The sequence below is a fragment of the Protopterus annectens genome, chromosome 3.part1 (genome assembly GCF_019279795.1).
Source record: "Protopterus annectens isolate FY-2018-M chromosome 3.part1, PAN1.0, whole genome shotgun sequence".
NCBI lineage: Eukaryota > Metazoa > Chordata > Ceratodontiformes > Protopteridae > Protopterus > Protopterus annectens.
The window spans coordinates 1,826,781,471-1,826,796,438 of record NC_056732.1 but is presented as its reverse complement, the minus strand read 5'-3'; positions in this window follow the sequence as shown (position 1 = coordinate 1,826,796,438).

Below are 14,968 nucleotides of genomic sequence, written 5' to 3'. Positions count from 1 at the left end.
TCAATTGCACAGGGTGTTGTGTGGGGGTGCAGGAAGCCTAGGCTGACACAAAAGGTCAGTGAGTGTGTGTGTGAGTAAGACAGAGAAGCAAGCAGACATTTGGATAAACCATCAAATGGCCAGTGAGACAAAATGAGTAACTGTTGTGTATGTATCTGTAGGGGTCCTCCAGGTGAAGTTGGTGTGTGAGTGTCTGCATGAGCACAGCCAAGCTCTGTGCTGACTCTACATCTTGGTATGTGGGACAGGTGTAAGCCATGCATGGAAGAGGTGACAGTTCATTGTTCCCCAACCATGAGAACTGGCTTTGCCAGGAGTTGCACTGGCATGTCCACACCCTGGTCAGTTGCACAGCTGCTACCTGAATGAGACTGATGTCTGTTGGATGAGCTCCCTTCATGGGGATGCCCAGGACCATGACCCCAAAGCATGCCATGTCTGGGTGTGGACAGCACACTCACTGATGGAGCAGTGGAAGTACTGCCAATATGTTTGTGTGATCGGGCATGGACATGTTTGCTGACAGCAGATGATGTGGCTGACCTACACCCATGAGGATGCTGTTCCCCTCCCAGCAGATGTTGCATCACTGACAATGCTCATTCCATGACAGACACCCCTCGTTTCATCACAGACACCCCTCATTCCAACATGTCAGTCATCTGATCTATTCCCCTCATTCCAATGTGCCATTCACCTGATCCATTCAATTGGCAACATGGTGGAGGCAGTCATGCATGTCAGCTTGTGCCACATCTACAACCCTGAGCATTTGTGTGGAACACCTATGGGAACATGCCTGTACCTCCATGATGGCCCTAAACATACAATGAGTGGCACAGGAAGACACACCTGGATCAGGCGGAGGAGGGACAGCAGGTCCATGGCTTTAAAGTGGCCCCCTAGTGCGATGTGATGGCTATTCTAGTGACACATATACCCATGCATTTAGTAGTCTTATATACCCACACAATATAGTGACACTTGAGGTGACCTAGTGGGTAAACTAGTGCATCCCCCCTGTAAACCTCAGATATCTCTTGAACCCATGCAATGAAGTTTTCTGTCTCACAGTTGAAATTCTTTTGTTCTCACATGACTATAAATTCTACATTATGAATGAAGTACTCCAGCATGTCATGAATCTATTTGTGCCTCCAGCATGTTCTATAGCCTGTGTGTGGTCTCCAGGTGGATTTGGCTCGTGGAGATATTTGATGTTTTTTTTTTTGGGGATGGAGTGGTTGGACATGTTCCTGGAAATGGCCCTCTATGCAGGCGGCATGCAGCTCCTGAGAGCTGGAGTTGTATGCTAATAGCTACTTAAGGCTTTTGAGATAATCTATCCTCTTGAGGAGGTAATTTGGGGTCTTTCCAGTGAGGTACTGTGCTTCTTTTTTCCAGTTGTTGCAATGGAGCATTATATTCAATCCAAATGGAGCATTATATTCAATCATGGGCCCAATGATAAGGAAATATAGAGGTACAAATCCCTTCCCTTTGAATCTGATGAGAATCCTTGATGATGAGATGGGCATGAGAATGTCTGGTCTTCAAAGGAGAGGTCACTATCTAATGGGAACATGGGCACTATGGATTGTGAGTTCCGACCACTCTGGGTTATCTTCTACTTGATAATTTTACGGTACGCGTGATTTCCCAAAGGGATTCTTTGTTTTTTTTTTTGGCTGCTAATTTTGGAGGCCATTGCTAATTTTCAGCTTACTCCGCTTTGGCCGAGATTCCGTTGCAGTGAGGTCTTTCTTTGAGGTGATGCAATGTGCACCAGTTGTGTGTCACCCCAAACTTTTCATGCCATAATCTTGTCATTTGTTTTTCTACATTTTTCCCACTTTGCTTTCATAGGGAGTGCTTAAATGTACTGAGACTAACTCAAGATCCAGTGGGACACTGGTTTTGAGCTGTGGTTGGCTCCAAGACTGACAACCTTATGGCAATTATTTTTACTTATGGGTTCTGTTTTTAGCCAGTTTGCTACCCATCTTGTGACATATGGATTTACATTTATTTGGCTGTGTGTATCATGGATGAAGGTCTTAGCTAAGTGGTCAAAGGCCTTAGCCAGTCCCAGTTGGTAGTGTGGGACAGCCTTGCCCCTCATTGATGGCACTAGTGACTGTCCCAAGAAGTCAACTAGGTTTAAGAGCAGGACAAAACTTTACAAAACCGAACTGTGTGGGATCAAGGGGGTCTGCAGATTCCCAATGAGTTCCAATGTGTTTCCCATGATGATCTTTCCATAGCCTTAGGCTGGTCAAGTCAATGCAGAAGTGCGTAGGGTCCACAGAATTTAGAATTTCCCCTTTGTGGGGAAGGTGCTTGCTGTGCTAGGTAGTGTCAGGGTCTGTACATATCCTGTAGTGAGGCTAAGATTGAATAGAGTTCTTAAGTTGGTGTAGTCGTCTTTGGGTAAAGTTTTATACCCATCTAACCCGGGGGATCCTGTGGGTCCCATAGATGCGAGTTTTTTTTGTCTTGTGTATTTCTGCTGATGACAGTGTGTGTAAGCTGACAGCAGGATAACACATCATGATAAGGATAATTCATCAGGGGGGGTGAGGGAGGGAGAGGATCTGACTGAACCTATCTGCCAGAATATAGGGTCAGTGAATGTTTTGTCATTTTTTACTAGGTCAGTGTATATAGTCTGAGAATTCCCTCCCAAGGTTCTGATTGAATTGAAGACATAATTGAAGAAGGCCTTTGTGATTATTGCCTTGGTTTTCTCTTTCTTTTGCTTTCTTTTTCTTATGTTTTTTTGTAGAGGAGACTATAGTTGAACATAGTTTCCTTGGGAACCCAGGGAAGCCTTTCCTGGTGGGATTTCCTTTTGTCCTGCAGTAGCTTCCTTCTTTGTTTATAGTCCGGTCAAACCGGCGCTTTCCCTTCCGGCCCTTTCCTTTAGAGAGGGTAGTTTTTTTTAGTTGGGATTGCTCCATGCATTCTGTGAGATGTCAAAGCTAGGCTTTTTTTGGAGAGCATGCATTTTTGATGATTTTTCCATTAACAGCCCAGCTTAAAGGATATATCATCTGACGACTTGAGGAGCGCAAAGTCAGCTTTTGAAAAGTTTTTCACTGTAATCTTTGTCCCCCTCCGAGCACCCCTATCAACCCTGCTGCATGGCACCTCACCCACACTTTTGCTATGGCCAGAGTCAACAGGCACTGTAGCCACAGTAGCCACACTTTTCTGATCAGTGGCCTCACCCTCCACCTGTCCAATATCTGATGGTTTCTGAAACAGGTAGGCAAAGGCCTACTGGCTGTTTCTGATGGGATTGCAGGGGATGGCTGTATGTTAACCTCAGTGCCAAATTCAATCTCTGCTCCCCTCAACTGTGCCTCAGTTTGGCCACCATTATCATCAGAGTCTGCTGATACACTGACATCAGGTGGCAGAAGGCCCACACTCCCACTGTGATGATCACCTTTGATAAAAAGCAACAGACAGAGGAAAAAATGAGTACCTGCACTACTATTTTCCAGTATGTGCTAACAAAGTAACAGTGCTGTCACTATTACAGACAGTACAGCAATACACGCAACAGGCCTGGCATCAACAGCACACTCAGCAGTAGTGACATAAAAAATATTTGGCTTACCATCTGTAGATGAGATTCTCCTCTGCAATCCAGATGGTCCTGGAAGATGTTAAGCAAGAGGTAAGGGCAACATAATCACAATTAACAAAAATACAGAGGCAAAACTTTTACACTTTTATATGTCCATTAACTTTACTTTCAACAAGAATGTGGCTGTCAACTACAGCCTAAGCTAATAACTGTAGCAATCTTTAATCCTCCCCCAAAATACATGTGACACAGAAGTAACTTATTGATTTTAATTGTTTTACTATACAACAGTATTCAACTGTTGAGATATCAAAGCCTACCTGGGAGCTCCACCTGGGACATGCTTACTGTCTCTAAAAATGTTGCTCTGACATCCAGGACATGCTGTACTGCAGTCTCCTGGGAGCTGTCTGGATACCTGATATTGGCCAGGAACTCTTCATTGGGTGTTAGTGGTAGTTCCATAGCAGGCTCTCCCCTGGTAACCATCTGGTCATGGTCCACTGCAGTTAGTCTCCTCTGTGTAGATGTGATCATGTCAGTGATCTTGTGGTGCATCTGCTCATATGTCCTGATGTGGCCACCCACGGAATTCACATCATCAACTATCTGGTGCCAAATTTGCATCCTATGTGTCATATCTCCCTGTCATCTTTCCAGCAGAAAAGCACCATGTTGCCTAAAGTCATCTACTATCACCTGGTTCTCAGCATCTGTGAAGGGAGGTCTCTGAGTATTGACATGCCTGGGTGGCATAATTCTAGGTGTTCTAAAAGACAACAGAAGGATAATACACATAAGTATCACATAACTACAAAATAATTGTTTCCAGATAAAACAGAAGAGTTAACCACTCAGTATTACCACTGGAGAAACATACAGCAGTCTAGAGACGTGAAATATGAACAACGGGCAGGATGCAAAACAAGGAGAGTAACAAGAGAAATATATCCCTGTCTGTGCCATAACAGTAACTCACCTTCCCCCCCCAAAAGAACAGTCTATCCTTGTTTGTGCCATAGTAGTAACTCACCTTTGTCCCCCCAAAAGAACAGTCTATCCTTAATTATGCCATAATAGTAACTCACCTTTGTCCCCCCAAAACAACAGTCTATCCTTGTCTGTGCCATAACAGTAACTCACCTTTGTCCCCCCAAAAGAACAGTTTATCCTTGTCTGTGCCATAACAGTAACTCACCTTTGTCCCCCCAAACGAACAGTCTATCCTTGTCTGTGCCATAACAGTAACTCACCTTTGTCCCCCCAAAAGAACAGTCTATCCGTCTGTGCCATAACAGTAACTCACCTTTGTCCCCCCAAAAGAACAGTCTATCGTTGTCTGTGCCATAACAGTAACTCACCTTTGTCCCCCCAAACGAACAGTCTATCCTTGTCTGTGCCATAACAGTAACTCACCTTTGTCCCCCCAAAAGAACAGTCTATCCTTGTCTGTGCCATAACAGTAACTCACCTTTGTCCCCCCAAAAGAACAGTCTATCCTTGTCTGTGCCATAACAGTAACTCACCTTTGTCCTCCCAAAATAACAGTCTATCCCTGTCTGTGCCATAACAGTAACTCACCTTTGTCCCCCCAAAAGAACAGTCTATCCTTGTCTGTGCCATAACAGTAACTCACCTTTGTTCCCCCAAAAGAACAGTCTATCCTTGTCTGTGCCATAACAGTAACTCACCTTTGTCCCCCCAAAAGAACAGTCTATCCCTGTCTGTGCCATAACAGTAACTCACCTTTGCCCCCCCAAACGAACAGTCTATCCTTGTCTGTGCCATAACAGTAACTCACCTTTGTCCCCCCAAAAGAACAGTCTATCCCTGTCTGTGCCATAACAGTAACTCACCTTTGTCCCCCCAAAAGAACAGTCTATCCTTGTTTATGCAATAACAGTAATTCAACTTTGCTCTCCCCAAAAGAACAGTCTAGCCTTGCTAGTGCCATAAGAGTAACTCACCTTTGTCCCCCCAAAAGAACAGTCTATCCTTGTTTGTGCAATAACAGTAACTCACCTTTGCCCCCCAAAAAGAACAGGAAAGTGACACAGTTTGCTAACAAACTATCTTTGAAATGCTAATAGTGCTATCAAAGGTACTGGCCCTGAAACAGTTGTACATATTTATCACACGGCATTCCATTTTCATGTATTGGCAATCATGTATACATCTGAAATGGCTTGATAAACATGCCCATGCCATCAGTACACTCCTAATTAATGCATACAAATAAAATTATAAAAGTCTTTGCTTCAGATTTTTCTTAAATACATTCCAGCATATGCAGTATGTAGCTGACAAAATGGAAACATACCTTCTGAAGTTCAGTACCCCTCTGTACAGACATATCCTGAGGAAATAGCTTATGTGCAGTCTTCCCACCATAAACCTATCTCCTTACCAACAGTTTGCCTAGCTACATGGTTGCCTTTTTATATGGTTTATATTCAGGAATGTTAGCACGGTGAAGATGCAAATGAAATGTGAACTTATTAGAACTGCTGAATCCCAAATACTTGGAGCCATGTAGGAGATGTAAACATAGTGCAGGTACTCCCTCAGTGTTTGTTTTTAATGGATTGCAACTCTGAATGATTACTGGTTGGGAGAAGGACACAACAGCACTGCAGGCTGCCTTACTTCCACTAGGCATGTCTATGTCTGTTATATCTACAAAATGTTAGATGTAAGGTTAGAAATTAAGCAGCACACAATTCACAGGTTGTGTTCCTTAACATCCAACATTCCCTTCATTTGTTGGCAACTGCAATGATATTATTTCCACTTAATATCCTCACACATTTTAAGGCCAATGATATAGAATGGCTTCCACACTGCATGTCTCAGATAACTGAAAAATGAATAATAATGTAGGAGGAAGGTTGGTATAATGGTTAAAGTGTTTACCTTTCAAATACAAGGTACAGGGTTTGATTCTCACATGGGGTAACTGACCAGGCTGAAAATAACCCAGAAGGGCAGTTAGCTTAGTACTAATCTAATCTACTAACAGAAATGTAAAACAGAGCTGTATATTTGCAAGGAATAATCATAACAGGCTGTGTGATCACTAGGTGCACTACATCCAAAAATAATAAATGCACAAATAACAATTGTATGGTTTGATATCACTATAGATACTGTTGCAGATGGTTTTGTGCAGATTGAGTTCAGTTCTTTGCTGCAAAGCTGTTTGTGTGGCAAAGACGGATAAAGCACACATCCTGTGTTTTGAAAGCGCATTGGAGTGAGAGTTCAAATCCAGATCTGTGTAAACATATCTCATGTGAGCCATCATTTTCTTATGTTTATGTCATACATTGGTTTTCCTCATTTCAGCTACTTGCCCCTTTTTTCTTTTTTTCCTTTTCTGTCTTTGTTTGTTTAATTTTTTTGGGTGGGGCAGTATTTGAATGATGTGGCACATAGTGTTATCACAGGAATGGAGGAAATGAATGGCAGGTTTAGTTGTGCTTATTTTGTTTGCACAAAGCACAGCAGTGCACAAACTGGACAACTGGACCACCCAGGAAGCAGATAAGACCCAGACAGCCAATAATAGAAACCAGGTGCATTCAATGAATACTACTGGGCATCGTGCAAACCCACTAAGTGGCATTGCAGTGTGATTAAAAGTGAGATCTTAAGAATGATTAGTAAAATAGGGAATGTCATGTAACTAGTCATGTGGCAGCAGGTGTAAGTGTAGGGCTGGAGTACAGGTCCTGGGTTCTAGTACATAGTGTGAAATCTTTGTTTTACTGTTGTGATGTTCCAGTTTATAGCAATGAACTGCAACATAGACAATTATTTCAACCTTCTTGTGGTAACAGGTATAAGTGTAGGACTGCCATACAATACACATGGTCCTGGATTCTAAAACAGGATATTCCATACACTTTTACTGTTGTTCCACTTTCCATTATAGTCACTCTTACTTATAACACTTTAGATAGTGGACCTGATATTCATTATATGTATGAGGGACAAGACACTATTATTGAGTCGGTTATTTATTTATTTATCTAGCTATGTATTATCACATTTATTATCAGATGTGGGTATAATATGTACTAAATTCCTCTAAGTATAATGCTGCTATGTGGACTTGCATGGTCTTCACATTTGCCTAAGACATATACAACTGCCCGTACATACATTAACCTTGCAAATACAATTACAATTATTTAATTCCTTACTGCTTGGCACTACTGCTCTCCACTTACCATCATACAAATGCATTGCTCAGGTGTGTACACTCCCAAGAAATGTGTTTGGATGATGGTAAGCACAGCACAGCAGCGCCAGTGTGCACACTCCGGTACATGCGATAACTGGAACTGGTGATTAAGCATCCATCTCCATTACTGTACATCCATGGTAGACATGGTAGGCATTTGTGAGGAAGGTGCCAGGTTTAAGGTACAGAAGTGGGGTGTCCAGGAGTCCAGGATATTCATTAGATTCCTAGTTAAGAACAACAGCCAAAGGCTTCTGCAGGGGGACTATTTTGGCTCTCAGTAGAAGTCTGAGGCTTGGGATAGTTTAGCCCAGGCTGTATCCAATGCCACAGGCATCCCACATACTGGACTGCAATGTTGGCATCATTTCAATTACCTACACAGGAGGAAGAGGGATGCACTCAACCACTGGATTGAGGAATGTAGGACTGAGGACATCTTACACCTGTGCAAGTATTATCTCCAGAGATTACTTGTAAGACTTAGAAAGTTGAATATAGGCAAGACGGGTATGCATAATAGTGTTCTATTCTTTACTGTTTTTTTCCACAGCTGCCGGTATCAGGAGTGCCATGTCAGAGCCCATAGGGCTAGATTGGTGAGACTGAGGGAAGCATGTAGTATGTATGCAGCAGAAGTGTACTGTTACTGTAGCATTAAAAGTTAAAGATAGCTTTTTTGGTATTTTATACAGATGTATCAAATTGAGTGTGCATATCACAACTGTAAAAGCAAGTATGTATGCATTAATCTGTAGCACAAACCAATTGTAAGAGTCCAATATTGGACTTTAGATAGAGGTTGTGGGTTCAAATACTACACTTCACAATATTGTTATTTATTCAATAATATTTTCATTAAATTGAAACCTCTATACCAGTGGCAGAAATGCCTTGCTGTAAACTGTAATCTGTATAATTGGTACATGCATATGTGCAATATATGCACATTTCAAGGATTACTTGCTGCAATCTGTAGTATAGTGTGCATCTTTTAGGAGGTGTACATTAAATGTAAAAATTAAGATAATTTATTTATTTGACATTTGTCGACTGGGAAAGTGCGACTGAGCTAGTGCTCTTTTTCAGAGGAGCCCCGGGGAAAAAAGATCCACAGAAGAAACAAAATTGCATAGTTACATTTCATAATATTCAGAGAAAAATATGCAGTGTGTCTCATGATAGGTATACAATACAACTTAAACCTAAAGAAAAGGGAAATTTACTCACACAAATAGAGAAAAATACAATTAGATTAAATTCACTAATAATCACAAGCATATAAAAACAGGAATACAAATTAGGTTTATTTGCTCACAGTCAAGTAAGTTATTGGGTATAAAAATATGAGAAGAAGTTGGAGGTAGTTATATTTTGTCATGGCAGTTAGGATGAGAAACAGCAATGTGCAAATTCATTTTAGATGTTAAGAGAATAGTTGTAAAATATTGTATATAAGTGAATTATTGAGAGTAATGCAGAGAGCAGTGAGGAGGCAATAGTAGATACCAGTGAAGTAATATCAAAGAAGAGACAGGCTAGGAGACAGAGTTAAATAATTGTATTAAGGCATTGGATCACATATGAAGGTGCTAATCGTATCTCTTTCTTTCTCTTACCCATCACTTATCTCTCTTTTTTATTTTATTTTATAATGTTTATTAAAATAAATTTTGTTTAATTTTAATTTTATTTTATTTGCTTTATTGTATTTTTTATTTTACTTTATTATAAAAATAATACTATTTTATTGTAATTTTATTTTATTTTCTTGTTTATTTTTATTATGTGTCATCAAAATGTGTCCATGTCATCCATATGTATCACATCACCACATGCTCCGCAGCACAGAGGGGTAGGCTAGCCCTACTGGATTTGCCTGCACCCCTGCACAGGCTCCAGCACTAATGCCCAGCACATCTGGAAGCCAACCTACAGCATTGCCTCTGCTGCCCCTGCAGTACTTGCACCCTCGGGTAGTCCTGCCATGGAGGCTGGTCCAGTGGTACCCTCCGGAAACAGTGGAAAATGTGTGATTTCATCACCCACACCAAGTTGCCAGGGATGGTGTGTAGGGTGGTGAGCTGCACCTTTGGTGCATGCTCACACCTGCTGGACAGATGGCTCTCCCTCATTTTGCATATTACTAGGAGGAGGAGATGTCAACCACTCCAGCCACCAGTGGATAACAGTGATGACAGTCCAGTGGGTGAGGACTCAATTCTCACTGTCTCCCAGCTTGATGACCATGGGCAGTGGATGTCCCCACCCTCAGGCCAATCATGATGCTACCTCACCTACCCAACTTACCTGACCCAGACATACCTACATCCCTTACCCAACTTTTTTGTCTCTCTGAAATAAAAAAAAAATAAATTGGCACCTGTCCCACAAAGAAAAAAAAATCATCCCATAAATAAGTCCCCATTTCACACACATCTTCTTGACTCACTTTATTCAGTCCAATTGGCTATACAACATGATTATATACTGGTCACCCCTCTCTCTTAATGTGACTGCCCAAATTCAGTTAATATTTTACACATATGTGCAGTTTACACTGTTGAAATGGATAGCTATGGTTCTTTCCTACCTCCCTCCTGTCCTGTTTCCCTTTGTTCTTCCCCCTGCTTGCTCCCCATTTCACCACTTTCCTATGTACACCATTTCACCACTTTAATCTGGTCAAAAAATAGAATCACCCACAACACACATAACTTGCTGCAAAAGCAATGGATCACTTCACTTTTTGGGCTCCTTGTTTGTGCGGAGGTGTACATTGTGCACCAACGTGCAGCAACAGTGAATGGTAGAAAACAGCTGCAGTTACCCCACACAATGCTGCTTAATACCAACACACACACCAACAAATTTACTATAAACAATTCATGTCACTGCAATATCACTCAGTAATTAAAAGTATTTCAAAGTATTAGATACACCTACATTCGAACCCAGTACCATCTAGCCTCGAAAAAGAATGTATCAATGCATTAATGTGTGCTACCAATGAGTCTGTCAAGTAGTAGGTGTGTTTCATAGACTCAGTACTAACTGTCAGACTTTAGCAATGCATCTCACAATTACACACTGCTTATCTACGCACAAATATGTGTATCATGGATGCATATACACTTTGCTAACCATCATGTCTATGGAAAACTAAATATTATTATGCTGTTTACTGTTCATTTATTGTCTATGACATAACATTACATGTGGAAACATTACAAACTGAAGGCCCTGCCTCACAGTATGTCACATATTTGCAATATAGCCATGTGTTGCCACCCCCACCAAGCACTGCATCCCTGATGTCTCAGTATTTTTTCCACATATATATCAACCACATGGCAAAATGTAATATCAAATGTTGTGTGATATGCAATGCACATCAATCTTGTGACATGCAGAACTACAGTTACTGACCATGCACCTAAAAAGCCTTATCATACAAAGACAATGGTAATCTCCAAACTCTGGACCCCACCCAGTTCAGGTTTGTAAAAGGCAGATCATGTCTCCTAAACCTGATAGACTTCTTTGAAGCAGTCACCAAAGCCGTAGATGAGGGTAAGGTGGTTCACACAGCCAATCTAGATCTCACCAAGGCTTTTTACACCATCCCCCACTCTGGAATTAATAGATAAACTCACTAAACTAGGTATAAATCCCTATGTCACAAGATGGGTTTCCAACTGGCTCACTGACAGAACCCACACTGTGAAAGTAGCAGACTCCAAATCCAACTTCAGACCTGTGAAAAGTGGAGTACCACAGGGTTCAGTCCTGGGTCCTCTCCTGTTTGGTTTCTACTTTTCTGAAGTACAGGCTAACACAGAAGGTCTTTGGCTAATGAAGTTTGTAGATGACTGCAAACTAGGAACCATAATCAAAACTCCTAATGATGTGGACATCCTACAAAAGGTCCTCACTGAGACAGATGTCTGGTGTCAAAGCCATGGCCTCAAGCTCAATGCCAAAAAGTGCATTGTCATCCCCTTTGGTAAAACCTCTGTACCCATGAGCTACCACATAGGTGGTAGTCTACTTAACACTGAAAATGTGATAAGAGACCTTGGGACACAGGTGGACAGTAGTCTCTCCTTTGATAATCACATCGCCACAGTAGTCAGGAAATCCTTCTATGTGGCACACCTCATCACAAAAGGTTTCTCATCCAGGAAACAGAGGTCATTGCTCCCCTCTACTCGTCACTCATTAGACCCATTATAGAGTACAACGCCCCTTTTGGTATGTACCTCACAAGACATCTCCAACAACTGGAAAGGCCACAGAAATACCTCACAAAGAGGATTACTGGCCTCAAACAGATGCCCTATGCAGACCATCTCAAAAAACTCCAGCTTTACTCCGCCGCATATCACCTACTCAGAGGCAATCTCTGCCTAACATACAAAGCTATGTCAATCCCAGGGCTGTTGGACATGCTCCACTTAAAGAAATCTCAATCCCTCCGAGCTACATGCTCTAGGGACCTAAACCTTGTCACCACAATAAACAGAACATGCTGGAGGGAGAGATTCCGGTCCCAAAGACTTCCCATACTCTCGAACAAACTATCTATATCAAACAAAACTCCTCTTAGCACTCTTCAAGAAAAATCTTGATGATTGGATGGGAAATAGGAAATTCACCCCAGGGATCACCTCTGGGGCTCTGCTCGACAGGGGCACAGGAAAATAATTTTCTTGGGTGGCGAAAGACAGGGTACCTTTTTGGCTAGGTTTATATAGGCCCTAGGGCCAATAGTTTAGTACCTACCTATGAACCTATGAACCTATCTGCAAACCTAGGGAAGGATTCAGCATGGACCATATCCACAGGGACATAGGGAACCTTCAACACACTTGACCTGACCCATTTTGTTTATGTCAAGGGTAGATCTTGCTTATTGAACCTTGTGGACATCTTTGATACTAACCCAAAGGACCTGGATGATGGATAATTGGACATACTGCCTATGTTGAATTATCCAAGGCCTTTGACACTATTCCCCATTCATGTCTCATAGTAAAGATTTCCCATGTAGGAATTACGCTATACAGTAGTAGATGGATAGCCAACTGGTTCACTGATGGAACACACTCTCAAAGTTGAGGACTGCACCTCCACCCCTAGCCACTTACCATTAGAATACTACAAGGATCTGTGCAGGGCCCTCAACTGTTTGCAAACTACTTCCATGAAGTGCAGGAAGTTCAGGAAATGGTAGCTGGCCTGTGGTTTACCAAGATTGCAGATGAGTGGTAACTGGCTGCACTCATATAGAGTCCCCCATTGATAGTAACATATTACAGAAGGGGCTGACACACACACAAATGACTGGTGGCAAACTCACACACCGAACCCCTTTGCCAATGAAGTACTACTAATAATTATGATATACATAGCACCCCTCTAAATGCAAACACAGTGTTGTCAGACTTGGGGAACACATGTTGATAGTAATCTACACTTTCATCACTATGTGTCCATAGTGGTGACATGCACATTCTGCATTCTGCACATCACATATATGTACATCACATCCAAGACTAGGGTGGTCATACCTCAGCTGTACGTTAACCTTATCAGAACACTAATGGAGTACAATGCTCCCATCTGTCTGTACCTCACAAGACACCTGCAGCAATTGGAGAAGACACATGTTTGTGTCTGAGAGAATCCAGGGCCTCCAAACATGACATACATGGAAAGACTGACAGACCTGTTGCTGTACTCAGTATCATGCAGGTTGCTGAGAGTTGACCTTTGTCTGGTCTATAGAACAGTCTCAGACCCTGCCCTACTGGAAATGCTGGACATCTGCAAATCAAATGGGACAAGAATAACTTGCCCTAAGGTTGTCAACCTAGCCTAAGACATAAACAGAACATGCTGGGGAGACAGATATATCCCCCAGCAATTTACAGTCCTCTGTAACAGGCTCCCACTGCATGTAAAGCAATGCTCAATGACCCTGTTCAAGCTCAAACTTGACCACTGGTTGGGTAATTATAAAGTCACCTCTGAGGTGGCACCTATGTCCCTATTGGACTAGGCCATATGGTGCTGCTTACAAAATTGCTCTGCTAGCAATGAAGATCTAAGTATGCTCAATAACAGTACTTGTGTTTTTACATGGCTAGGCTTCTAAATACCCTAGGGCCTATGCAGGCCTCCCAACATCGTGTCTCCCACATGGCCTGCTGATAGCATCTACTATAAGTTCACCTGCACTCTTGTAAAAGTCAAAGTTGTGCCATGGCACTTGCGTAAAGTACTGTGCTCTGTAATCTTTGTACTTAGGTAGGGGTTCTGTTTTCAGTTCGATCAACTGTGTGTGTGTGTGTGTGTGTGTGTGTGTGTGTGTATCAGCTGTTGCTTGATATTGCCGATAGCATTTTACACCACCATGTGAGACTGTTATATTCTCCTCAACAGATACTTCTGATGTCATCAGCTATAAAGTGTCGTCTGAGACACTCTAAGTCAGACTTGAGCTGTGGCATTTGTGTAAAGTACTGGGTTCTGTAATCTGTGTACTTAGGTAGGGGTTCTATTTTCACTGCAGTCAACTGTGTGTGTGTGTGTGTGTGTGTGTGTGTGTGTGTGTGTGTGTGTGTGTGTGTGTGTGTGTGTGTGTGTGTGTTAGATGTTGCTTGACATTACAGAGAGCATTTTACACCACCATGTCGGACACTGTAATTACCAAATTCTCCTCAGCAGACACTGCTGATACCATCAGCTATATCAGATTTCTGGATATGCAGTACTCCCACCAGGGCAGAGTCACCTCATCCTATACAATAAAATTGCAATGGCATGGCTTAGAATCTATCCACATAAATCATGTCATGGTTTGTAGGCCCTGTGTTATCTTGCTGAGAAAGCCCTGTCATCTCTCTAGCTGTTGCATGTGTCTGGTGAGGTACATGCAAAACAGAGCATTGTACTCTATTAGTGTTCTGATGAGGTTTGACTACAGTGTTGCCTTGCAATCTTAAGACCTCAATATGATGGAGTGACTTATAGTGTGCACAACATAGGTTTTCAATACCGGTGTGGACATGTGGTGGTCAAAGTTTAGATTTCTATCTACCTGTGCTCCCAGTGTTTGCATC